Source organism: Leopardus geoffroyi, chromosome C1 (assembly GCF_018350155.1).
Source record: "Leopardus geoffroyi isolate Oge1 chromosome C1, O.geoffroyi_Oge1_pat1.0, whole genome shotgun sequence".
Lineage (NCBI taxonomy): Eukaryota > Metazoa > Chordata > Mammalia > Carnivora > Felidae > Leopardus > Leopardus geoffroyi.
Genome location: NC_059328.1, coordinates 7,005,787 through 7,033,491, shown reverse-complemented (window position 1 = coordinate 7,033,491; position 27,705 = coordinate 7,005,787). Strand labels below are relative to the sequence as shown.

General features: G+C 50.4%; 1 protein-coding gene across 2 annotated transcripts in view; it reads left to right on the top strand.

Annotated features, from left to right (window-relative positions):
* The first annotated feature begins 8,723 nt into the window (after window positions 1-8,723).
* The window catches only part of CTNNBIP1 (catenin beta interacting protein 1), a 52,453-nt gene continuing 33,471 nt past the window's right edge, over window positions 8,724-27,705 (top strand). The window contains exon 1 of one of the 2 annotated variants that reach the window (XM_045482083.1): window positions 8,724-8,970. The gene's annotated coding sequence lies outside the window, so the exon portion shown is untranslated. The remainder of the gene's footprint in view (window positions 8,971-27,705) is intronic. The other variant, XM_045482082.1, reaches the window with a different exon arrangement.

Here is a 27,705-nt window from a genome sequence, read left to right as displayed (position 1 = left end):
CCTCATGGCCTTTTTCTTTCTTTTCTTTTTTTTTAACTTTTCTTTTTAAAGTTTATTTATGTTGAGAGAGAGAGAAAGAGAGAGAGAGCATGCACAAGTGGGGGAGGGGCAAAGAGAGGGAGAGAGAGAGAGAATCCCAAATGGACTATGCACGAATAGTACAGAGCCTGATGTGGGGCTCGAACGCATGAACTTCGAGATCATGACCTGAGCCAAAGTCAGTCACTTAACCAACTGGGTCATCCAGGTGACCCCCCCTTTTTTTTTTAAATGATTCTCTTTTATTTTAAAGTTTATTTATTTTGAGAGAGAGAGAGAGAGCGCGCGCGCGTACGCACATGCAAAAGAATGAGCAGGGGAGGGGCAGAGAGAAGGAGAGATAGAGAAACCCAAGCAGGCTCCACAACGTCAGCACAGAGCCCAATATAGGGCTCGAACCCACAATCTGTGAGATCGTGACCTGAGACAAAATCAGAGTCTGACACATACCCGCCTGAGCCACCCAGGTGCCCCTCTCCTCATGGGCTTTTTATGAACTGGTCCCCCTGGGGGCTAAACTCTCCTCCCCACTCTTTGCTTAGTTAACTCCTAGTTAAGTAGAAGCTTAAATGTTACATTCCCAAGGAAGTTCTCCTTGACCCCAATGCAAGGTTAGATTCTCAATAATATGGCCTCAAGCCTGTTGAATTTCGCTCTCAGCACTTAACTAGACTTGCAGTGAATTATTCAATGGTGTAACTCATTAGTGTCCTACCCATCATGAGGGCAAGGAAAATATTTGTCTGAGTTGCTGCTCTAGCCCCTGCTGAAGGCGATGATGTGCACCTGGGAAGCACTTAATAAACATTCCTTGAACGAGCAGTTGAGTGAAGAGACGAGGCTTGAATAAAAATCAGGGGATGCAGAACAGGTCACATGTGATGTTGAATATCTGAATCAGTTCAACTGAAAGGACTTCAGGACGCCTGGGTGGCTCAGTCGTTTGAACACCCGACTCTTGATTTTGGCTCCGGTCGTGGTCCCGGGGTCCCGGAATTGAGCCCAGCATCGGGCTCCACGCTTGAGCCTGCTTGAGATTCCCTCCTTCTCTGCCTCTCTCTGTCTCTGTCTCTGTCTCTGTCTCTCTCTTCCCTTGCATGCCTCTCCCCCACTTGCATGCATGTGCATGCACGCTCTCTCTCCCAAAATAAAAACATAAAAAGAAAGAAAAGTCCTTTGAGAACTTAGTGTAAGAGAGTGTGACTATTGGAACAAAGTAAAAAAAAAAAAAAAAAAGACTCCTTCAAAGAAAACAGTCTCTTGCTAGTCACAGAGCCAAGCTGGATTTCTAAATGTGCCTGAATTAGAAATAAAAACTCTGGGGGTACCTGGGTGGATCAGTCGGTTGAGCATCTGACCCTCAATTTCAGCTCAGGTCCTGATCCCAGAGTCACGGGATCGAGCCCCGCATCGGGCTCTGTGCTGAGCATGGAACCTGCTTTGGATTCTCTCTTTCCTCCCCTCAGCCCCTCTCCCTGACTTGCACGTTCTCTCTCTCTCTCTCTCTCTCTCTCTCTCTCTCTCCCTCTCTCTAAAAGAAAGAAAGAAAGAAAGAAAGAAAGAAAGAAAGAAAGAAAGAAAGAAAGAAAAAGAAAGAAGAAAGAAAACTCTGATTATTAGAGGAGACGTCATTAGCAGAGGGATTGACAATGTGGGAAGGTTGGACAGTAGTACAATTACTGTTGAGTTTCGAACAAGTGAGGATTGTCCAAGAATTTGAAAATAAAATCACACCTATGCCCTTTTGGGTTCTTGGCTTTAGAAATAGTGTCACAGCTTATCTAATAGAGAGACACTGTTCTAGGTATCGTGATATAGACAGAGAAACAGTAGAACGTACCAGGAATGACACAAGCTTTGAAATTTGACAGGAAAATCTCATGAAGGCTTCAGTCCAGCGTACAAAGGAGAGAAAATCAGGGCGGATGGAGCTTCAGCTTTCGAGTCCCAATGTCCTTACCACGACTGAACACGAAAGCCACGTCTCTGGGGGAGCCTTGGGACTCACAGCCTTGGGATTCAGTAGAGCCTGCAAGGACCCCACTGAGCTTCTCGTCAGCCCCGTGCCAACCCCCTCCCCCGTGCCATCGCTGGGGGAAGCCTCTGGAAGCCATTGCACTTTCAGTTCCGGTTTATCCGCAAATACACACAAATATAAGCTGTCTTGTCTTTTTTTCTCTTAAGGGAAACAAGTGGTAAAGAATTTTCAAAAATTCTTCAGCTATATTAAGTCTCTCGGTCAATTTCCCTTGGCTCTATAACTCGTGCTAATTAAAGTGGTCTCAACAGAGGATCCTAGAGTGCAGCTTCCTTTTTGTTTTCTTTCTTTCTTTTTTTTTTTTTCTACTTGTGTTGGCTCTCATGTTCTTTGCTTAAATAATTAATAATCATTACTAACCGTTATGCAGCATGTGGGAGAAGAGCGAGTCATCTTGGATCCCAGGACATTTGCATCATGCCTGTCCCCTCTGCAGAAGCTTTCATCTGAGGCTCTTCATTAGCCGGCACCAGGGGGTACATTTGCCGCCCTCGGCCTTCGGTGTTTATTAACTATAAAAAAGAGCCCCATCTGATTCACCAGCTGGGGGCAAACACTGCGGATGGGAAGTAACTTCCCGGAAGAACAGTAATGAAGAGGAGTGGGGGGCGGGGGTGTGTGGAGAAAACGTAAACCACAAAGTTCATTTAGATTCAGCAAATCTCTGCCAGAGCGAAATGTACCGGCTAAGTGTCGGTCACGTTACCGCACAGCCAGACTTCCGTGTCACAAATAGCCAAGGGTTTAAGGAGACCCCTGAGCTGGAAAGCAGGAGGGTTTCTAGGCTCGGATGGGTTTGAAATCGTCCACTCTTCAAACCAACCGCGAAGGGCAGGGGCAAAGCCACAGATATTTCACAGTGACAGGCCCGTCTACTTGTTGACATAAGCAAAACTCCTGGGCAGTCTAGACCTCAGGAGGGCGAGGAAGGAAGTGCCTGTCAGGAATGGTCTCCATTCTCCCCCTGACACACTGGTAACATTGCATCATCTACAGACAGGGAACGTGTTGGTACGTGCCCGGGGTGGGGGTGAGGGGGTGGGGGGGACGTGCTGTTTTATTGTTCATTCCCAGACGGTAGAAGTTATTTGCTTTTCGGAATGGTAATTTTTTTTAGACATAACTGGATGATAACCAGCAGGAAAAAAGGTGATAAACAGACATATGCTTAGAGGCTAATAAGCTGAGTATTTGGATCCAAACTGAAGTTTCACGTTGTTTTGTCTCTCCTAGGTGATCAGAATGTTTCTGCGCCGACAAAGTACACTTACAAGACACGTTGGTCTACCGAAACCCTCAGCCAAAGAGATGAGTAATGATTTCTTTCTGTTGTTCCCAAGTGCAATACAAATGGGGTTCTGTGATTGGAGGGTCTACCCGTGCAGAAAGCAACACTCTGGGGACAGGCTGGCAGACAGCCAGATGTTCACAGCTGCACATAGCCCACTCGCGACACAAAATATGTATATTCACTGATCTACAAAACGCTTTCATCATTGTGTTTAATAATTCCTTATTATCTCTAAAGTAAAATCAGATGACAAGTTATTTGCCAAGGTGAGACACAGGAGGAACGGTGCGTGACTGTGGCCCTCTTTGTCTGCTGTGCACTTAGCACCCTTACCACTTGCTGTGCTCAGAAAAGTCTGAGCTGTACCAAATGTAAACGGGATGACAAATGCTGGGACCAAAGCAAAAGACAAATTATTTTGGGGTGCCTGGGTGGCTCAGTCGGTTAAGCACCGGACTTCGGCTCAGGTCATGATCTCGTGGTTCGTGGGTTCAAGCCCCGCGTCGGGCTCCGGGCTGACAGCTCAGAGCCTGGAGCCTGCTTTCAGATTCTGTGTCTCCCCTTCTCTCTGTCCCTTCTCAGCTCACACTCTGTCTCTGTCTCCCTCTCACTCAAAAATAAATAAACATTAAAAAAAATTTTTTAAGACAAATTATTTTACCTTCTATCTTATTGGAAATTATTAATTAATATTTAAATTTGGGGGGAGGGGCATCTGCATGGCTCAGTCAGTTAAGCGTCTGACTCTTAGTTTCGGCTCAGGTCAAGATCTCAGGGTCTGTGAGTTTGAGCCCTGCATCGGGCTCTGTGCTGATAGTGTGGAACCTGCTTGCGATTCTCTCTCTCTCTCTCTCTCTCTCTCTCTCTCTCTCCCTCCCTCCCTCTCTCTCTCTGCCCCTTCTCTGCTCACACTCTCTCTCTCAAAATAAATAAACTTAATAAAATTTAAAGGTATATTTAAATTTTGGTTCTCAAAACACAAAAAGAATTGGTTCTCATTTTTCTTTACTACCAAACCTCATCTTTACTTAGCTCAAGGTCTCCTTCTTTCTCTCGCATTGTCATTCTGTACCTGCTAACCTCGTAGGCAGGAAGGCCCTCTTAGGGGTTAAAACTTGAGGACTACCTGGGGCGCCTGGGTGGCTCAGTCAGTTAATTATCCAACTTTGGTTCAGGTCATGATCTCATGGTTCATGAGTTCGAGCCCCACATCGGGCTCTCTGCTGAGAGCATGGAGCTTGCCTCAGATCTTCTGTCCCCCTCTCTTTCTGCCCCTCCCCTGCTTGCACTGTCTCACTCTTCCTCTCTCAAAAAATGAATAACCATTAAAAAAAAAAAAACAAAACTTGAGGACCACTCTTGTCATAACTACTTCGCAAAAGCTCTCTTCCCCTGCAGCCTGCTGGGGTTCCCCTGTTGTTTCATCCTTGGCCTACGATTTTTACTGTCACAGTTATCCCTTTGGGATAGAGAGGATAGGGATTTTTTTTTCTCCAGAAACAAGTATTTCAAGAGACACACGTGTCTGGGAGCACAGAGGGGCCCTCCCCAAAGCCGAAAGGATAAAATATAGAATCGTAAACGTAAGGAGTGACCAGTGAGGTGGGGGTTGACGGCATTGGAAGTCAGGGGTGGAGATGGGCAAGGAGGGCCGAACAAAAAGGACAGTTCTGGGTGGGGTATCTACACACGTTTTAGTTACGTGTTCATGTGCTAATATCTGCATGAGCCAGGTACTGTGCTGGGGGCAGGGGGGGTGGTTTGCCGAGACTTCTTACCCTCTTGGAATTTACGGCCATGCCATAAATTATGGCCCCATAACTGGGGCTGGCGTAGGTTAAGCAAAGTCTCTTTAAGGAAGACCAAATGTTCAGTCAGGTGAAGGAGGGAGAAGCGAAGAAAGAGCCACTGAGTCAAAAAGAACTGCACATTTAGAAGTCCTGAAGCACGAAGGAGCACCCTATGATCAAGGAACAGGGAGGAGGCCTGTGGGTGACGGGAGCCCCTTCCGCAAAAGCGGTTCAAGATCAGGCTGGAGCCAGATCATGCAGGGCCTTGTAGCCACGCGAAAGATTCTGAATTTCGTCATGAAGATGAAGGGAAGTCCTTGAATGGCAGAGAACTGACTGACAAGAAGGGTACATTTTAAGAAGGACAGCGGATTGGGGTTGGTAGGGAAAGCCTGGATGTGAGAGCACTTGGAAGCTATTGATGGAGTCAGGTTGAGAGCTGATGGTGGGTGAACCTGGGCCAAGGGAGTAGAGACGCTGGCAAGTGGGGAGATTCAAGATATGGTTTGGGGGTGTGAACAACACGGACTGGATCTGAGGGACAAAGGAGAGGGGTGGCAAGGATACTTTGGACCTTCTGACGCAAGCCACTGGGTGAAATGGCCAATTAGTGGCCATTACTCAAGGTGGGGGGGCACTGGAAGAGAGGCCAATTTGGGGACCGACTGAGTGTGAGATGCTGAGTGCAGAGCTCGTGCAAGGCCCACTGAAATCGTGGAACACTGTGTTAGAGATCTCCCTTCTTCTCTTCTCCGTTCCCCTTCCTTCCTTCCAAATATTGGTCCCTTTCTCTCTTGTAACATTGCCTCATTCTTTCAGAATGTTCCATGTGGTGTGTGAAAGATGCTACTAACATTGTTGAGGCCATATCCTTACAGCTCTTGATCCAAGAGGAAAGAGCTTCCCTTCATTACCAATTCAGAAAGTTTCGGGGAAGGACTCCCAATTGGCTCAGCTTGGGACACATCCCGCTTCTTAGCCAGTAGTCAAGAGAATGTAGCACTTGACTGTTCCAGCTTGGATTCCCCTGTTTTGTTTTGTTTGTTTTTGGTTTTTGTGGAGAGGAGAGGGTAGAATACTGTAATTGATAGCCTCATCAGCACCTCAAGGGGGTACAGGGTAGGGAAGAGCAGTTCCCCAAGGGGAAGAGATAGTCCCGGGCTGTCAGAACCAATAGATGTTCCCCTACATGCTAAACTTCCAATGTTTCATTCTAAGACACTACAGATGGGTGAAGCCTGCCTGAGTTAATCCTGAAGTAATACTCTTATCTAGAAAGGCAGGATTTTCTAACTCTCCGCTGATAGAGTAGTTGAGGGACTGTGCTGATGAACTTATGGTAATTTTGAACTATAAAAACAATAGGTTTGGCGTGCCTAGGCAGCTCAGTCGGTTAGGAGTCTGGCTCTCGATCTCAGCTCAGGTCTTGATCATAGAGTCGTGAGTTCAAGCCCTGCAGTGAGCTCGGCACTGGGCAGGAAGCCTACTTAAAAACAAATAAACAAACAAAACTCAAAAAACACAATAGATTTATGAAAAATTTAAAAAAAGGGAAAAAGCGTCCATTATTTCACAGGGATACATTTTCGTTTTATGCATTCCTTTCCACCTTCATCCTTAAGCATGTCTTTCTTTTCTTTTTTTTTTTTTAAGTTTTTTAATTTATCTTGAGAGAGAGAGGGAGGGGCAGAGAGAGGAGAGAGAATCCCAAGCAGGCTCTGCTCTGTCAGCTTGAAGCCTGATGCGGGGCTCGAACTCATGAGTTGTGAGATCACGACCTGACCCAAAATCAGGAGTCAGATGCTTAACCAACTGAGCCACCCAGGTGCCCCCTTAAGCATGTCTCTTAAAAAATGTAACGTTTGTACATTGTGTCTTGAATACCAAGCAATTTGTTCAGTTTTAATTCATTTGTTGAAACATCAATATTTACAATAAAAATAATTTGAATGTGCACATTTTTCTGCATTGGTGTGCTCTGGGAAACGAAGGATCAGCTAGTACATCGTATTGGCAAATATTGGTTGAGCCCTTGCAACAGCATGGTAGCTGGGACACTAATGAGGATACAGACATGACTAAGACCTATTTCTGGCCTTTGAGTTCATAATCTCATGACTTTTGATAAAATTAAAATATTCCTCAACTGTAACTAAAATAGTTATTAAATCAAAAGAGTAATATGGACATTACAGAATATGAACACAACAAAGTAAACAAAATATCATCTTATATCCCTCTTGCACAGGGAGGGGAAAGAAATGTATGGGGTGTGGAAGAAGATGGGATTCTGTTTTCTAACAGGCTAAAGGAAAGGCAGGGAAAGCAAGGCAAGAGGGCTTCTCAAGTGCAGTTAGTGCCACACTATGTAACCGTTAAAATGTTGAAAATGAGGGGCGCCTCGGTGGCTCAGTTGGTTAAGCACCTGACTTGGGCTCAGGAATTAATCTCAGGGTTTGTGAGTTGGAGCCCTGCCTCGGGCTCTGTGCTGACGTCACAGCTCAGAGCCAGGAGCCTGCTTCCGATTCTGTGTCCTCCTCTCTCTGCCCCCTCCGAAAATAAAGTAAACCATAAAAAAAATTGAAACTGTTGAAAATTAGAACACTCTTAAAGACACACGTCCCTTTAAAAGGAAAGTGGGTGTTCAAAGCGCTTTGCCTTTTGCCTAAAATGGGCTGTTTTTCCCTGTACTCTTCTCCAGACAGAGCCATCTAGCAGCTAGAGTCAGACTTTCTAACAGAAACATTTTAATCATGGACCCTTTCTCCCCAGAAAAATGTACTCCCTACCAAGACACATGATATTTTAAGTTTAACGGACCCACGGAGGTCCATTCCTGGGCCTTCTAGGCTCCGTGGATCCCAGGTTAGACAGGCCTCCAATTCGAGAGTGGGCCTAGTTTCTTCAAAGGTAGCAACGTTCCCAGTTCCACCGCGCCGGAAGACCACGCCTCTGAATGTTTTGCAACCTCGTCCGTTTCAGATTTTTCAGGGGTCCTGGGGAAACCAGCCTCCCCGAGGATTCCGCCCCGTCCGACCGCTCCCATTTTTAAACACAGACTCGTGTGTGGGAGAGGCCATTATTTTTACGGGATCACTATGCTCCCGGAGCAGCCAGGGACAGACACTGTGGCTTTACCGCAGAGCCAGCTCCATCCTTAACCCGGGCTCCGCCCTCAGACCACCTCCTCCTCGGAGCCCCCGCCCCCCTATCCTTGCCCACCCTCCCCGCCCCCGCTCCGCTCCACCCCTTTGCTCTCAGCGGGGCTGGGCCACCACTCACGACCCAGTTCCACCCGCCCATTTCGTGGCCCCGCCCCAGAATCCCTGGCCCCACCCTCCTCCCGAGCAGCCCAATGAGCGTCCCCGCGCGCGCCCCAGCACCATCCCCGTACGCGGGAGGTCCCGCCCCACGGGCCGGTTTAACCACTGAGCGTGCCCGCACACGCCGGGGCCCCGCCCCGCCTCCAGGCCCCGCCCCCGGCGCCGGCCCTCCTCCCCTCCCCCCCACCCCCGAGGCCTTGCGGTGGCCGCGCCTCCGCCGCCCGTGAGGAGCCAGATGCCGCCCCCTCCGCCAGTCCCTCCCCCGGCGGCCTGGCGCCTCCCTCCCTCCCCGCCGCGGTGACTCACGGAGCGGGAGGCGGAGGCTCTGGCGGCCGCTCCCGCTGCTGCTGCTGCCGCTGCCGCTGCCGCTGCCGCTGCTGCTGCTGCTGCCGCCGCGGCTGCTCCGGCTGAGCGCGCCCCGGAACAGGCCGCCGCGCGCCGTGCACGGACCCGCAGCCCCCGCCGGCCCGGCCGGGTCGGGCGGCCCAGGTAAGCGCCGAGGCCGGCCCGCGCCCGCAGCGCTCGGGCCCGCGCCGCGCCGGGGCTCGGGGGAGCCTCCGGCCCTTTGTCTCCCGGGGAGGGGCCGCGGAGGGCGCCCCCGACCCCTCTCGGACCCCCCGGCTGGCCCCCGGCGCGGCGCCCTGGTCTGGGCCGGGCCTCCTCGCCCCGCCGGGTCGCCGCTGCCTCCCCGCCGCTCGCCGCCCGCGACCCCGCCGCAGACCACCCTCCAGCCGTCCTCACCTCCGCCCAGGGGTCGCCTCCACAGGTGTCCGAGCCACCCACTCTGTTGTTCACCCCACCGCGTCGGCGTGGTTGTCACCGGCTGTCAGCACTCGGGTCCCGCGCCCTCCTGACCCTCCCCTCACCTGCTCCCGACGCTCAGCATCCCGACCCCCTGTATAAAGCCCCTCCATATTTCCCCAAACTAAATGCTGCTGAGGTCTGGCCCCTGGACCGCCCTTCCTCTCTCTGTCTCTGTCTCTCTCGCGCGCGTGTGACTGGGCTGTTTCCTCGTTCCACCTCTCCCGGGGAGTGTTCCTGGACGGTGCACGGTGTAGGCACACGTTTCACCTGTCTGGCGGGTGTCTATACATACGTGAGCCTGCGAAATGAACCACTGGGAGCCCCAAACTGCACTTGTCACCTCCTTTTCATCACCCCCACCCAGCCACCTTCCTTATTCTTGGACCTGGTAACCAAGGCACATAGATAGGTCTGGACACCCAACCTCGGTGAGGCCCCACACGCCTCCCTCTCTCTTGTGTGCTGACCTTGTCTGAGCAGGTACCTGCTGTGCAGTTAGCCCCTGGGAAGGCCGAGGAGGCTTGTGCTGGCAGCAAATCAAGAGTTTTATGAATAATGAGATCTGTGGCTTGCAGCACCTCCTATCTGAGAATCTAAGCATGCTCTGGCTGTTAATTATTTTGTCTCCTGTCACTCACGCAACTCAGGGAAGTGTGCCTGGCCGACTGCTGGGTAAATTGAGGCACAGGGTGTGTCAGGAAGGGACCTGGAGGCAAGTCAGAGTTTGTCCTGAGGTTTTGTTCCCAAGTGCCTTGCGTCTTAGCTCCCTGGGACAAGTACTGAGCCCTTTCTTGTTCCTGACTTTAGACCCTGAGTGATACTCATCTTTGGGGCCATTAAAGTGTTTTCTCTGACTTCAAGCAGCACTTTGAATCATTAAAAAAAAAAAAAAAGGTGCAAGCTGTTGAATGTCAGTGTGAGTTTCATGGTTTCCTGATGGAGTTAGTGGGCCTTGTAAATACAAGTTGCCTCTGTAGGATGGAGATTCGTCTGTTCAGTAGTGAGGGCTCCCTATGTGACAGGCACCATGACAAACGGTGGGGCTACAGGGGTGCACGTAGACATAGCCCCCGCCCTCCCATAGCTGACGTTCTAAAGAGGGAGGAGTAAACAAATAAGCAGACAAAATCATTTCAGTGGTGCTGAGTGCTATGAAGAACCAGTTTGGATTTTATTCCAAGCGCAGTTAGAAGCTATTAGAGGATTTTAAGCAGAGAGCTGATAAGATCTAAGTTTTCCAAGATTGCTCTGGCTGCTGTGTAGAGATCGGATTGTGAGGTGCAAAGGCAGAAGCAGGGATACTGGTCAGGAGGTAGACTCCTGCAGCTTCCGGGCGAGAGATGATGGGGGCTTGGAGGACCAGGATGGTAGCAGTCAAAGTGAAGGGGTGAAATCAGTCTCCTCCCTCCCCCTCCCGCAGGAGAGCTGAGAGCTATAAAGCAAAACTTCAGGGAACGCCGATTCAGATTCCCATGCCTAGCAGACAAGTTTTGGATTATACTCAGGTCTGGCTCAGCAAACCTTACTCAGCACCTGTCGTGAGCCAGGTCCTGCGCTAAGACTCCAGGGATACAGACGTGAACCGGGTGGAGAGGGAGTGTTCTCCACATTACAGCGACATGCTCACAGAGGGATCACCCCCTTCTTGACAGAAGAGGGTTTGTGGGTTTAAAAACCAGTTAGAGGGGCGCCTGGGGGGCTCAGTCAGTTGAGCGTCCGACTTCGGCTCAGGTCATGATCTCGCGGTCCGTGAGTTCGAGCCCCGCATCGGGCCCTGTGCCGACAGCTCAGAGCCTGGAGCCTGCTTTGGATTCTGTGTCTCCCTCTTTCTCTGCCCCTCCCCTGCTCACACTCTGTCTCTCTCTCTCTCTCAAAAATAAATAAACATGAAAAGAAAAATTTTTTTAATTAAAAAATAAAACAGCAGAGGTGGAGGGGGCTCTACCAGTGGGCTTCGTTCCTGTCTCGGGCTGCACTATTTAAATGGGAGCTTTATTATTACCTTGCTGGTGCTGTAAAATGTTGCTCAGGGAGACTGGGACTGTTCTCAGTCTCAGTTGCGAGAACAACTCAGTGGCCATGCACTTGAACTGTTAGCCAGATCTCTTTGCCCATCCAAATCTGTGCTGTCAGAACATGTCCGAGCTAGAGGACCTTGGGAATTGTGTAGGCCAGTACCCACCCCCCCCGCCCCTTCCCACCCCCCCCCACCCCACCCCCCCACCCCCGCCTTTCCTGGTTGGGTATCTATGGCCCCTAGAGGCTATATCCCATAGCAGTTTGTACATTTTTTAATGGTACCCGTCACTTCCTACCTGTTTCGGTTCCAAGGGTACCTGCGTGACTCTAAGCTTTCTGAGGCCAGGATCTCCGGGGGATTCATCTTTGCATCCCTCACCACGTCAAGATCAGTACAAAAAGTAAACTCATGCAGTATCGGTTGACTTGCCTGGGTGTCCCAGCACCTAAAACTGGGACTCGGGAACCCTGTCCCTGTCTTGACATCAGACCACACTTCCTTGCAGATCCCTCCTCATCCAGGGTGCAGGAAAGGGGTCTAGCCAGCAGTGTCCATGTCACTGAGCTCACAGAACAGGGCAGCCCTTCCCTGATGGATCCGCTGTCTCCAGCCCTGCCTACAGAGAACAGCTGTGGAGGGTGCTGACTGAGTAGTTATTTGCCACCCAGCAAATATGAAGTGTAGCTCTTCATTAGACCATGGACTTTGTACCGAGACTATCTGGGTTTGGATCTTGGTTTCTTTCATCATGAGCTGCGCGATCTTCAGCAAGTAATGTAACCTCTCTGTGCCTCAGTTTCCCCATCTGTAAAATAATAATACTTCAGGGAGTTGTTGGGAGCATTAAATCAGGTAATACCTATCGTGGGTTTTGTTTTTTTTTTTTTTTTTAATTTTTAATTTAATTTTATTAAAAACTTTCTTTTAATGTTTATTTTTTAGAGAGAGAGAGACAGAGTGAGAGCGGCGAGGGGCAGAGAGAGAGGGAGACACCGAATCTGAAGCAGGCTCCACGCTCTGAGCTGTCAGCGCAGGGCCCAAGGTCGGGTTTGAACTCACAAACTGTGAGATCATGACCTGAGCTGAAGTCAGACGCTTAACCGACTGAGCCACCCAAGTGACCCTCCGCCCCCCCCTCCCCACGCTGTGGGTTTTTTTTAGAGTTTATTTATTTTTTGAGAGAGAGAGAGCATGAGTGGGGGAGAGGCAGAGAGAGAGGATCCCAAGCAGGCTCCACACCGTTAGTGCAGGGCCAGATGTGGGACTCGAACCCACGAACCATGAGATTATGACCTGAGCTGAAATCAAGAGTCAGACACTTAACCAACTGAGCCACCCAGACGCCCCAGGGTGTAATACCTGTAAGATGCTTAGAACAGCACTGAACACTTGTATGTGCTTGAAGTAGTGGTTACTAGTTCACTGTTATTTATTTGTCTGTTTCTTGTCTGCCACCAGAATTTAAGCTCTTTTCGGGTAGAGATTTTGCCCTTTTTTTTTTTTTTTTTTTGGTTTACTGTTGTAGTCCAGTGCCTAAACTTTGTAGGCACGCAGTAAACATTTGTTAAACTGAATGACTTATCGAACAGCTATTATGTGCCAGGCACTGTTGTGGGTGCTGGGGATACAGCCGAGAACAAGACGGCCAAGATGCATGGTCCAACGGAGTTTGTATTCTGGCGGGAGAGACGGGCAGAGGTGGACCAGATAACGCAGGCTGGTGAAAAGAGATACAGGGCGAATGAAACAGGGCACTAAGATGGAGATAACCAGGATAAGGGTCAGGGGCTCTAGCTAGCTCTCAGGAGGTGACTTTGAATGGGGACCCAGATGACGGGCAGAGAGGACAGCAGGAGCCACAAGCCCAGTGGGACTGGAATGTGGTGAGTGAGGAGTTGATAGGGGCCGGATCTGCGGCCACAGTGAGGAGTTTGGACTTTACTCCTCGATTCTGCACAGTGGGAATCCATCCGTGCGAGGAGAAAGAGCAGGATGCTAGGAGACCAGTGAATCGGCTCTCCTCGTCCTGGGAAGGCTTTTGGAGGCCAGCAGGCTCGTAGTGTCGAGTTTATTCCCATCAGGTTCCTCATGTCTCTGGCCTAGGTCCCCAGGGGACGTGGGAGCCATCGCCTAGATTAACAAAAGCCCAGATGTGTGTCTCTGTGTCCTGTACATTCCGGTGAGCCTGCTTTTCCCCCTGAGATTGAGGGTTCTCAGTTTCTTGAATTGAATGAATGAGCATCGCCAGCCCTTAGCATCTTGCCCTATATAGCGGCACGGCCTGTGTCCTCTGCTCCTGTCTGCATGAGTTAGAGCTTCTTATGTTGGTAGTGTCACTAAAGTAACATTGGAGCTTTGCCACACACATATGTGTCACAGCGTCTTTGTTGGGGGTATACGGGGATTGACCGGGTAGCTTTCCTCCCCTGCCCCCCCACCCCTCCACCCTTCTCTTCCAGTCCCCGCTGAGGATCACCAGGCCCTCTGTAGAGGGTCAGGCCACACTGTCACCTCTGACGCCTCCTGTTTGATCACTTGATCGGGAACGCGGTGGTACCTAGAAAGCCTTGGCCGTCTTTGGTCTGGGCTGAGTGGAGTTGGGAAGCTTAGCAGAGCACTCAGAAATGGCATTTAAAACCCAGGGGTCCAGCTCGCCAGGAATCCGTAGCTGGCCTCTTTAGCCTGGGTGCTGTGGCAGCTTTTCAGACCCTCACTCGGGCATCCCCCCTTGTCAGGTGGTGTTCACAGTGCCACTTGCCCCGCTAACCTTGAGAGGTCAACACGAGTTAGTAGGGGGAATCCAAACTTGGTGTTGCAAGTCACTTTCAGGCTCCTGGGACATTTTATTGGCAGAATCCAAAATGCCTGTTAGTCATACGTCATCTGTAGCCTTGTAAAAACTAAACCCAGAGTGGGTACAACCCTTTTCCCAAGTCACTTTTTTTTTTTTTCAACGAGAGTGACACGTGCTCATTTAGGAAATGGATGGAAGTGCCGTCCTACGTCCACTGTCTCACTTAACCCTCGGCCTACTTTCTGAGATAACGCGCTTGGTACCATTTGACATACTTAGGAGCTGAGGCCCGGAAGGGTTAAGTAACTTGCTGGAGATCAAGCTAATCGGGAACAGAGTCGGGATTCAAACCCAGGCAGTGTGTCTTCTGAGCACAAGCTCAGAGCCCCATGTGAGATACTGCTTCTCAGCAGAAACAACAGAGAAGGAAAAAAAAAAAAATCTCTTCAGCCCAGCGTGGGTGACTGTTAGGGTGGCCAGAGTTAGCTCACTGGCTGCTGCAAAGATTTTGAATCCTACACCCTTTCCCTGTCTCATCTGACCTTGGGCAAGCTAATTAACCTCCCTTTGCCTTACTTTCCCCAACTGTAAATGGGGATAATGATACTTATACCTTCATAGCTCCCAGGGGCATTGTGATGTTTGAGCCAAAGTGCTTTTGAACTTCTTTTATGAAAGGGCACCGAGCACCAATTGCTGTTACACTTGGTTATTAAAGACCTATTAGTTCCTGATCCTCCAGGAAGCCTCGTTAAAAGGGAAGACAACAGTCCACAGAGGGAGAGGTGTCCTTCCAATGGTGGGCATGGCCGGACCAAAGCATCAGTCCTGGTTTCTTAGGGACTGAGGGTCATGAATGTTTCTACATTTTTCCTGGTTGTGTTGTATCGTATAAGCTTCTGTAAGCAGGTCTGTACATGGTGCATCGTGGCACAATCGAGGGCTGCTGATGGCAAGGCAGAGAAGGGGGTTAAAGGGCTTGGTTTCTAATCCTGGCTATGATGTCTTTATGAGATGAGCCAAGAACACAGAGATACCAAGAAGTGATGGCTGTCTTCCATTCATCCTTCCTTCCTACCCTCTTTCCTTCTGATGATTCACTGATTCAATTAATAAATATTTATTGAGCTTTTATTATGATCTGGGTCCCATGGTAGGCACTGGGAATACTGTGGTGGGCAGGGTAAAAATAGTTCTTCCGCATCAAAGCTTATAGTGTAAGGCCAAGAGGCTTATTATCTAGTTGGAGTCCTGTGAATCAAGAAGGAATGTGTTGGGGGTGCCTGGGGGGCTCAGTCGGTTGAGCGTCTGACTTCAGCTCAGGTCATGATCCCACAGCTCATGGGTTTGAGCCTCGCGTCTGGCTCTGTGCTGACAGCTCAGAGCCTGGAGCCTGCTTCGGATTCTGTGTCTCCCTCTCTCTTCCCCTACCCTGCTCATGCTCTGTCTCTCTCTTTTTCAAATATAAATAAACACTTAAAAAGAAGAAGAAGAAGAACGTGTGGTGAGTGTTTTGAACGCTCGGGGGAAGAGTCGGGATATAATTTCCAGGTGTACGTGTTAGCTCCCATAGGCACCTGCCCTAGTGGGCATTAAGACAGAGGACTGTGTTTGTCTTCCCAAAAGAGCAGGAGAAGAATTAATAGGAAAAAAAAAAAAAAAAAAGAGTTAATAGAATAGAGCCCTTCTGTGTCATACTTCACAAAAGCTGCACTTGATGTGGCAGTATGAACTCATTTCCACTTAAAGCCATAACCCTTTGTTACTTGAGTTCAAGTCAGGGAGGAAGGATCGTAGGTTCCTCCCAAAGGTTTTGAATTTATGCCACCAGTCTGGTGCGTTTCTTAAGAAAGACCACCAGACCTTGTCTCTCCAGAATTCTCTCCCTGCCTGTAGGTGTCCTTCTGCCAACTTTGGAAAGCAGGCTTCTGATGGCCGGTGGGCTACGGGGCCAGGGGTTTGGAGCTCTCCAGCAGGCCCGCAGGGCTCCTGAGGGAACTGATACCTGCCGTCACCTGTGTGGGGTCAGTATATGCAGAGTGGGGCCGGAGGCTTATTTCTTCCCTAAGTCTTGCCAGCTTCAGGCCTCAGGATCCCTTCAAAGAACGAGGTCAGGGAGGCCCCGCAGGTCATGGGAAAGCACACAGTGTTCTTCCTCTGTCCCTCCGGCAGGGCTGGGGTGGAGAGGGCAAAGGGCTGACAGAGGCATCTGCCCATATCCAGAGTGGGAGGAAGACCCAGGACAGCATACTCCCGGGTGATGTTACTTTCACCCAGACCCCGACCTGTCCCTGCCTTCCTGGAGCTAATCAGCTGCCCGTTCAGTCCGGGGCTCCTAATCACTTGCTGTCGGATCAGGAGGAAATGGCCGGCGAGGAGGCCTGGTCGCTCAAACCACCCCCCGCCCCCCTCCCCCCCCCCCCCCCACCTCTTTAAGCGTGCTTGGAGCCCACAGTGACACTGGTTCAGCTGGGGAATGTGACCCACTTCCATGTCCCCTCCCACGTGGAGAGCTGGGTGGGAGGCTTTTGGAGACCAGCTCCAATTAAGGTTTTTTCAGGCCTGAGTATCTCCTGAGTGTCCCACCCACATGTTTCCTGCTGCTGGAACCCTGTGGTCCATGCCCCTGAGCTGAATAACAGCTCCAAGACAGATGAAGTCACCGCCTCGTCATCCCGCAGTCCTGGATTCTGCAGGCAGGGCTTCCTGTGGGGATCAGGATCCCCGTGGGTTCAGACACCTTTCGTGATGGGGGCCCCACCCTGGTTCTTCCTGCTAAATCATCAGGCAAACCAGAGACCCCATTTCCGAGGACATGGGTTAGCCCTGACACCCCCCACCCCCAGCCCCTGCCGAGACCAGGGCCCCACGGCCCCCTGCCCCGGGCTGCCCCGGCTTCCCACAGACTCCTCCCCGCCATCATCCCTCACAGAATGTTCTTCTGCTGCGGGAATACGAACTGAAACATGTTTTGGACCTTCTAGGTTTCTTCTCTTTTCTTCAGGTAGAAAACATTTGAATGATTTTCGCTTTGTAATTTTGTTTCTCAGGTGGGGGTAGGGATGGGGAGTGGAAGAAGGCTGATTTATAGCCATGAAGATGTGAATACTACCAAGGTGACTGGGGGATTTTAAGTCGGTAAAGTGGTAGTTCCAAGCCCCTGAATGATCCAATCTTTTTTTTTTTTTTTTTTTTTTTTAGTTTATTTATTTATTTTGAGAGAGAGAGAGAGAGCAGGGGAGGGGCAGAGAGAGGGGACAGAGGATCCAAAGCAGGCTCTGCACCGACCGCAGAGAGCCCGATGTGAGGCTTGAACTCACACATCGTGAGATCATGACCTGAGCCCAAGTTGGACGCTTAATCGACTGAGCCCCCCCAGGCGCCCCTACAATCTTATTTACAAAGGTCGGAGCAAAAGGTGGAAGGGAAACTGCCAAGGTCAGCTCGGGGAGGCAGTGGTCTCAGACCCATGTGAGTGCCATCGCTGAGCGTGCGTTCAGCTTCCTGACTAAGGAAGAGGGTGTGTCACCCCCCCCCCCCCCCGTCCGTCCCCACTGTGGGCACTGCCCGGTGGCCTCTTCAGGCACGTGGCATTCCTCTGGCCGACCACTGGAGTTGCAGGAAGATGGGGAGCAGTGGTTTTTAGGAGGACACAGTGGGGCCTCTAAGCCCGGAGGCCGGCTGTGGGGTGTCTCTCCAGGGGCCTGGCTCTGCTCTCCTGCACAGAGCAGCCTTCTGGATCTTACGGTAGAGCAGAGTCTGGCAGAAGTCCTTTATCCCTCGTGCCCCTCGCCTCACGTTCGCGGAGGTGGTGGCCCCCGCCTTCGGTCTCCGAGGGAGAGAAGAGGTTTGTGAGGCCTGACGGCTGGGACAGGGGAGCTCGGATGCTCAACCCCAGGTACTTCCCGGGCCAGCCGGACCACCCAGAGGAAGAGCTGTCTTTTATTGTCCTCTTTCGACCCCATTTCACTTCCTTTAACAGAATATCACTCACTTCTTTTGGACTGGGTAATCTAGACAGAGTACGGAATTCAGAAGCCTCTGTGGTGAAAGCCTAGTCCGCCTTCCTGCCTGGAGTCCCAGCCCCAGAAGAGACCAGTGTCAGCCAGTGTCCTGTGCATCTTAACCAGAGACACTCTACACGTGTACAAACGTACCATGCACACGTGCGATCATACACAAGCCTGACGGGCCCTGGTTTTTCCCACTGTGATACACAGCATTCTGCACCTTACTCCACACTAAATCCTGCAACTGGGGCACCTGGCCGGCTCAGTCGGAAGAGCGGGCAAGTCTTGATCTCTCGGTCGTGAGTTCGAACCCCGCACTGGGTGTAGAGATTACTTAAAGGAATAAATGAATAAAAACTTCAAAAACAAATACTGGAACTCATTCTATACCAACACCATCATCGTTACATCAAGCTACTACCTCTCAAGCACTACCTGTGTGCTGAATATTGCTCTACCTATCTGCTCAACCCTAAGATCCAGAGTCTCATGCTCCACCAGCTGAGCCAGCCAGGCGCCCCATGTGTGCTACATATTGTTAAAAGGGCTTTACTTCTATTACTCATTCACTCCTCACAGAAATCCTGTGAACTAAGTACTGTTATTGCCCACAGTTTTGCAGACAAGTAAACTGAGGCACAGAGAAGTTAAATTACTTGTCTGAGGTCATTGAGAACTATCACCCATTTTAATGGTTCCGTGGCATTCTTCTGATTGGTCGTATTTTAATTTCTTAAAACCAGTCTCCTATTGGTGAGCATTTACGTTTTCTGTCTTTTGTTACTATTAACAAGGAATATCTTTTTTTTTTTTTTTTTTAATATTTACTTATTTCTGGGAGAGTGCAAGTCGGGGAAGGGGCGAAGAGAGGAGGACAGAGGATCCAAAGCGGGCTCTGCATTGACAGACTGACAGCAGAGAGCCCAATGTGGGGCTCAAACTCACGAACTGCAAGATCATGACCTGAGCCAAAGTCATGTTCAACCAACTGAGCCACCCAGGTGCCCCAACAAGGAATATTCTTTTTTTTTTTTAAGTTGTTTTTAATCTTTTTTTATTTTTGAGAGAGAGAGAGAGCGCACTAGCAGCGGAGGGGCAGAGAGAGAGGGAGACACAGAATCTGAAGCAGGCTCCAGGCTCTGAGCTATCAGCACAGAGCCTGATGCGGGGCTCGAACCTCTGAACCCCAAGTTCATGACCTGAGCTGAAGTCAATGCTTAACTGACTGAGCCCCCCAGGCGCCCCAGGGAATATTCTTATACACATATTTTTATGGGTTTGTCTAAGGGTGTCCAGAGGACAAGTTCTAGCTGAGTTGCTAGAGCAAAGGGTGCATCTGATCAGATTTTCAGTATTGACAGATGCCCTCCATGGAGACGGTAACATTTTATATGCCCATGAAAATTGTACAAGAATACCTATTTCCCCCATCCCGTGGCAGAAGTTGTCAAACTTTTTTGATTGTTCCTAACCTGATAAGTTAGAGGTGGTATATCATTAAAAAAAAAATTTTTTTTTAACATTTATTTATTATTGAGAGACAGAGAAAGACAGAGCATGAGCAGGGGAGGGGCAGAGAGAGAGGAGACACAGAATCCGAAGCAGGCTCCAGGCTCTGAGCTGTCAGCACAGAGCCCAACGCGGGGCTCGAACTCACGAACCGTGAGATCATGATCTGAGCCGAAGTCGGATGCTTAACCAGGCGCCCCAAGAGGTGGTATATCATTATAATTTTAATTTGCGTTTTCCTTATGAGGAAAGAAGGGACTTTTTCATTTCATAGCTTTAAGAGCCATTTATGAACAACGTGTTATATTGTTTGCCCATTTCTTTCTTGGGTTGGCAGTCTTTTATTATTGATCTACAGGTGTTCTTTATATATTAAAAAAGTTTATATATTAAAAAAGTTTGTCCAATGGCTGGACTAAATAATCAAAAGAATAATTACACATATTTCAACAATTTGTCATTATTCTCTTGATTATATCTTTCTATGCAGAGTTTTGATTTTTGTATGATCGAATTTTCAAATCTTTTATAATGTTTAGGTTTCATTTAATATTATTTTCTTCTCTCACCGTTTTCTTTTCCCGTGTTTTCACACAATATGCCTACTCTCTATTTTAGATATTTAAAGCTTTGCTCCATGACCAGTGGATGAAACCCAGAGGCACCAGAAACGGGGCAAGCCGGCATTGTGTGCCTCCAGTAGAGCACTGGCAACATCGGCTCTGATAGCTTCTTGCCAAACAGTTAGCCTTATTCTAATTCTAGGGAACAGTTGGGCAAATCCAGATTGTGGGATGTCCTAAAGACAACATTTCCTGGATCCTGGATGGAAAACCAGTGCCAGCCAGGGCACCTGGCCGGCTCGGTTGGTGGAGCGCACAGCTCTTGATCTTGAAGTTGTGAGTTTGATCCCCACACTGGGTGTAGAGATGACTTAAAAATAAAATCTTGAGGGCGTGGCCGGGTGGCTCAGTCGGTTGAGCATCCGATTCTTGATTTCAGCTCAGGTCATGATCTTGCGGTTTGTGAGTTCGAGCCCCTCATTGGGCTCTGCACTGGCAGCGAGGAGCCTGCTTGGGATTCTCTCTCTCCCTCCCTCTCTCTCTCTCCCTCTCTCTCTCTCTTTCTCTCTGTCTCTCTCTGTCCCTCCCTTGCTCATGTTCTCTCTCTCTCTTTCTCAAAATAAATAAATTTATTTAAAATAAATAAATAATAAAATAAAATCTTGGAAGGAAAGAAGGAGGAAAGAAAGCGGGAAGGAAGGAAGAAAGACAGTGATGGCCAAAGTGAGGGTCAGGGGAGCTGAGGAAACTGGAACATGGGTGTGCATGAGAGAATACTACTGGGTCGATATTATGTTCCTTGGGGGTGCAAATAATGTTCCTTGGGGGTTCCTGGGTCCTGGTTATATGTAGGAGGACGGCCTTAGGAGACAGCCATGAGACATTTAGCAAAGTGTCGTGATATCTGCAACTTACTTTCAAATGGCTCAGGAAGAAGACCATCCCTGTATACCCACAACAGGGGGAAGCATGAAACAAACATGGCGAATGGGAACGAGCGGTGCCTCTCGGGGCAGGTTTTGGGATGTTCCCTGTACTATTTCTTTCAGCTTTTTTGAAACTTTTCACCAGAAAAAGGTGAGGAGAAAAAACCCCAACTTTGTTCCATCTGGAATCTATTTTGGTTCGGTTCCCTTGGCTTTGCCTGGCTCTCCTGGGTTATCGTCCTGGATTTCTGGCTTCTTTGCCCTTCTTTTCCAGGATGCACAGTTGTCTGTTTCTCTTTCTCTTAGGATCCTCCCTTTTAGGTGAGTTATTCTTTTCCGGACTTGGAAATTTTTATGACCTAGGATCTTTCTGGCAGGCTTACGTGATTCTAGAAGCAGGTGGGCAGCAGCGTGCACGGGTGCCTGTATTCTTGTTTCGTTTCTACCTTGCTCCAAGTAAATTTGCAAGGAAGCTTCGTTCTCTGAAACTGAAAGCCTTGATCCTCGGGGATGCTGTCAAATGAGTACGTAGCATCATTAACCTTTCCCTCAGCGAAACTTGAGAGAAGCTTTTTCTTCTCAGCCGAGAGTTTTTCAAGAGGTCAGCTTCTGCTTGCGTTATGTGGCTATGGGCTTGTAAAAGAGTCTTGTGTTTCATTTTACGAAACGTGACGGTCTTAGGTGAGTAAGCTGGCCTGTAAAACCAGGAGCCTTTTTGCCAGGGGAGTGGTAACGAGCCAGTTTTGCTGGGAGCTTCTGCTCCTCGTCCGTGGCTTGGTGACTAATGGTTTTGTGGCTTTGGGAACGAAGGGTGTCATTACAAACGGATGATGGGGATTTGGCTGCTAAACCGGATTATCTGGGTGTGCCTGGTCTGGGCGTTGATGCCTACACCCGTTGGGAATGGGGACAGTTTCTTTTTCAGAAACATGGACCCCAGCAGCCTCCGATCCATTTCGGTCCACTCTTCTGAGCTTCTCCATGGTGGCCTTGGCCCTGAGCAAACCCTCTAGGTGACTGTGGGTAGATTCCTGTTGCGTTAGGTGGTTTGTCTTCCCACCTCCTGGGAGCGCGTGTATTTTCCCTGGAAATGCCTTGCCTCTCCGTGGTTGCCCTCAGGCTGGAGTTTTGTGGCTCACTTGAAGTCCTTATCTTCATATTGCACCCCCCCCCCCCCCACACACTCCCCGGCGAGTTGATGGAATAAACGCATGTGGATTCTGGAGTTGTCTTTGTTTAAAATATTTTTGTTTTTTTGAGTATCAGCTTGTCCAACATTTAGAGAGGGAGGAAACTGAGTCTCAGCAGCCTCTTATGGGGAGGCTTCCTCCTTCCTTGGATTATTTTATTGTTCAGAGGTAGCCAGGGGGAAAGGAGAGGGAAGGTCACCGCCTGCGGAATAGAGCAGCAGTTATCCAAACAAGCAGAGTGGCTCCCGGGATGTGTGGGTATCATGAACGCTTGCAATTTGTAGCAATGGTATGTGCATGGTTTTGAGGCAAACAAACATACCTATACTTTATGCAAATGAGCACACACCTATGTGGAAAACCTACAGGAAAGAGGAGGCAGTGATCCTCAACCTTATTTTCTGGAGAGTTTATAGGAAGAATTTCCACCCAGGAGGCCATGCCCGGAGCCTGCCAGCTAGATCCCGAGGGTAGTCATCTCCGGAGCTGGGTGGTGAGGAGGGGGCCGGCTCTGGAAGCCAGGAGGCTGCCAGCCTGCCGCCTCTGGGGGCACAACTAGGGGGACTGAGCCCCCGCCCTGCAGGCCAACCCCATTGATTTAATGACCTAATTCTCCCAACAGGAAGTTGGAGGCCTTCCTGGCCCTGGGATTCTGAGGGGATGCAGTGAACTCATTCAGGAAGCTGATTTATTTGAACCAATTATAAGAGACTTTAATGGAGGGAAGGGATGGAGAGCGGAGGCAAAGGGAGCAGAGTGGGAGAGGGCGGCGCCCCGGGGAAGGGAGAGGGCAGCCGGGGCCATGCTCGGGCCTGCCTCTTAGAACAAGGCTTGTCCCTACCCTAACGAGGGGGGCATAAACGTGTCCATACATTTCTGCGCGAGGGGACCCCGTGCAGCTCTGGATAAATAAACAGCACTGTCAGTTTTTCCCTTTCTATTTAAAAAAATTTGGGGGGGGGGGGCGCCTGGGTGGCTCAGTCGAGTGTCTGACTTCCGCTCAGGTCATGATCTCACGGTCTGTGAGTTCGAGCCCCGCGCCGGGCTCTGTGCTGGCAGCTCGGAGCCTGGAGCCTGCTTTGGATTCTGTGTCTCCCTCTCTCTCTGCCCCTCCCCCACTCATGCTCTGTCTCTCTCTCTCTCTCTCTCTCTCTCTCTCTCTCTGTGTCAAAAATAAACTTAAAAAAAATTTTTTTTTTTAAATTTTAAAGTTGAAAATTTCCCAACTTAATTAAATATTTAAAATGGTGACTCTGCAAAAATCGACATAGCTGTGGGCTGTGAGGTTGACGGGGCTTCCATGGGTTGAAATCCTGGCCTCCTTCTCTGGCGGTTGACACGGGGGCCGTGAAGCCTCCCTGCCAGGCCCCAGCTCTGTCCCTCAGAAGACTGACCGGCCATCAAAGTGAGCTTTCCCCGGGTGAAGGGGGGCAGCGTGGTCAGCAAGCGGGGGCGGGGGGCACCTGAGATGTTGATCAAGGTCACAGGAGAGAAGGGTCCTGCCTTCCGTCGGCAGCTTGCAGGGGTGCTCGGCCCGCAGTGAGGGTCATCTGGCCTGGGAGACCTGGTGCCCAGGAGCGGGGCGAGTGTGCCCGCACCCGTGTGAGAACTGAAGCTTCCAGCTCCTACGTTCACTTATAAATAGACATTACCCACCCCCTGGAACCTGCCGGAGGCCGAGGGTCACGAATCTGACTGAATCAGAGGAAGATCCGGAGCGAGGTTTTGTAGGCGCTCTGGTTCCTGACTTCAGGTCTCTGGCTCCGGCTTGGCCAGGTTTCAGGGCTCCAGCTGTTCTCTGGGAAGAAAAAAGAATCTTTTAAAATTAGGTCAAAAGATGCCTTTTCCCTTCTGTCCTCATTCCCCTATTGTGCAAAGAGAACACCACCACCACCACCTGCATATCCCTGGGTCAGAACCACAGCCTAGTGACTGAGGAGTGTCCCCCCTGCAGCTGCAGAAACTTCCTGGGGTTGTGGCCCCGCATTCCCTTCCTGTTTGCATTGTTCTCAGCTGAACCTCGAGAGGCTGTCAGAGCAGGCCTGCCAGGTACTCTTTCTTAGCCATTAAAAGAGGGGTTCACTCGGCGCAGGACTTGAAGAGACCGCAGTCTCTGAGTAACTTTTTTTTTTTTTTGATCAATCAGGCCGAAATATAGGAGACATTTTTAAGCCAGAATTTCTAAACAGATGCCTTATATCAGTGCAGTCACACCAACATTCTATGGCATATACACACAGGCCCCTTCCATCCCTCCATGTCTCAGATTCTCCGAGGTGAGGGCCTTGAGGCTGGGGCCTCCTTTGAGGTTCCCAAGTGAATCCCGGGCGGCACCATTGAATCCGTCCAGACTCTTCAGCACACAGCCCTCAGCCTGCAGGCTCTTCGAGGGTCCACGGAAATACTGGAGACTGAAGAAAAAGCATCAGCCCCTTCTGTGAGTTGCAGAAGAATTATGTGTGGTGAGACGTGTGGGTTCATTTTAATGTCTCTGTAGAAGGCCGCTTCCAGTCTGGAGGTGGGGACAGCCGGGGCTGTGCTGGGGGCGGCGACAGGCGGCTCTGTGAGCTGAGAAACCTGGGCAGGTGTGCAAACACAGGCCTCAGGGCAGCCCAGAGCAGAGAACAGCACTCTTCCGGAAAGGGCATTCTGGGCCAAGGGACCGGCGGCTGCTGAGGCCCAGAGGTGTCTAAGGGGCCCGGTGAGGCTGATAACTCCTGGGTGGCCCTGAGTGGACGTGGGGGCTCGAGAGTGCCTTGTGGGGGGCTGCCACGGGCATCCTAGGGTGTTCGGCATCATCCCTGGCCCCTACCCACCAGGATCCTCCCAGTTATGACATGACGATCAGAACCGTCTCCAGACATGGCCAGATGCCCCCGACCGAGGACCCCCGCTGCCCCCCCCCCCCACCAGTCAACCACTTGCCACGGCCCAAGGGCGGAGTGGAGGGGGCCCTTGCTTCTCACCTCCTGTCCAGCATGCAGGTCTCCGGGGAGCTCTCTTGGGACAGGTCTGGGCCTGTCCCAAAGTCCTTTTGGTTTATACGACATGCCCGCAGGTGCCACGTGTGAGTGGCCCACAGGCCGAGCTCTGAGGGGGAGTCATCGTGGAGGGAGGAAGCACCCCCACACCCCCGAGGCCCTCCTGGTGCTTCCGAGGCCCTCCTGGGCTGCCTTCCCAGCCTAACTGTGCTTTGATGCAGTTTGATGCCTTCACCATGGTCCTCAGGACAGCTGGGCGGGTGTCTGCGCTCTGTTTGTTGTCGGGTTGTTTTGAATCAGTTACGTGGATTCGATTTTAATGCCGCAGGAGCCTTCACCGAAGGGCCTTCATCAGAGCGGTCTGCACCTGGAACAGGATGAGGCAGCCGCCTTGGCTGAAGGGCGGGTGTTTGGAGGTGTTTGGAGGGTGAACTTCAAGAATTCAGATGGGGCGCCTGGGTGGCGCAGTCGGTTAAGCGTCCGACTTCAGCCAGGTCACGATCTCGCGGTCCGTGAGTTCGAGCCCCGTGTCGGGCTCTGGGCTGATGGCTCAGAGCCTGGAGCCTGTTTCCGATTCTGTGTCTCCCTCTCTCTCTGCCCCTCCCCCGTTCATGCTCTATCTCTCTGTGTCCCAAAAATAAATAAACGTTGAAAAAAAAATTAAAAAAAAAAAAGAATTCAGAGTCACTCCTGCGCCCACGGGCCTGCGGCCAGATAGGAGCAGGCTCATCTGTACTGGGGCCTCGGAGCGGAGCCGTTCCCCACAGCAGCTGATGGGGCCACATGCAGCTCTCGGCACATCAGGGGGCCTTCCCTGGGCACTGGGGGGGGGGGGGGCCTCCCACCGCCTTGCCTTACCGTTTCCTCGTGGCTTTCCAGCGTTTTCCCAACCTTGTAATCTTGATTTCCAGTCTGCAGAGAAGTTGAAATAGTAGTGAACTATGCCCTTTACCTAGTTTCACCAGTGTTAACTTTTTGCCATATTTGCTCACGCACTGTCTCTGTGCACACTCACTCACACGCACACACACACATCTTTCTCCTGAACCATTTCGGAGTAAGCGGCAAGCATTGAGACATCTCATCCTTAAACACCTCAGCCTATATCGCTTAAGGACCAGGATATTTTCCAGCGTAACCGAGATAAAATCACATTCAACACACACACCATTGATGCAATACCATTATCTAATCAATACCCCCTAGTAAATTTTCCCTAATTGCTCAATAATGGCCTTGATGAATCCATTCCCCCCTCTCTCAGGATCCTATCGAGGACTATTCACTGTGTTTAGTTGTTATGCTGCATTATCTTATTTTCCGATCAGGAGTTGGGGGAGGGGTGGTGACTGCCTTTCTTCTTCTCTGCAAAGTGGATTTTCATTTTCATTTCAGTTAAAATGGCTGACGTTTCTCCCAACTCCTGAGCCAGAAGGGGCTGATAGGATGGAAGGAACTCATGCATTCAAATCCAGGCCCTGTCACTTACTAGCTTGGTGGCCTTGAGCAGGGTACTTACCATCCCTGAGTCACAGTTGTCTTATCTATGAAATGGGAATAATTCTTACCTCACAGGATTGTTGCAAGGACTAAAATTGAACAAGACAATGTGATGAATGTGACTGACATTGTGCCTGGCCCTTAGAGAATGTTCCAGCAACAGCAATAGGTACCATTATTGTTCTGCCACATAGCCTGGCTTCACAGAGCAGGAAGGAGCTTTGGGTCAGGTTTGAACTTGCGTTGGCGATCTCAGGACGAATTCCTCATCCCGAGATCATCCCCTAAGAAGGATGCCGCGTCCCACAAACTCTCTGACTCGCCAGAGCTGCCATTAGACCTGTTTTGCTCAGGCTGGTGGAACAGGGTTCAAGAACGCCGAGGCTGGCTCTGGATGGAGGAAGCTGAAATGTGGAATTTATTAATTAAGGCAGTTGCTAATGAGGCCCCAGAGTCCGGGAGGTTGCAGTTTAATTACTGAGAGCAGAGCTTGTGGAAATCCTCTCTGGTGCCCCAGTTTTGATGTCGCTGAGGGTCTGAGCCGCCGCCTGGTGTGGAGACAAGGCTCAGTGCTCCCTCCCTCTCTTTGGCCCTGAGTGCTTTTTACCCACTCACTTGTATCCTGCATAGCAACGGAGCATAGTGGTTCAGAGCTCGGGCGATCTGGGTTCGAATCCTGTCCCAGTACCGAGTAGAACTGGCTGAGTGATCACTGGGTGATCCCTGCAGCCCCGTGTCCTCATTTGTAAAACCTTATAGGGATGTCTGTTGTGAAGACTGAAGGTCTCGTGTACAGGATGGGGTGAACACAGCACTTGGCCCATAGTTGAAATGTGCGTCAACTATTTCTTTAAAGGAACTCTCAACCAGGGGTGTGTTTTGCCTCCCAAGGAACACATGGCAGTGTCTGGACACATTTTTGGTTGT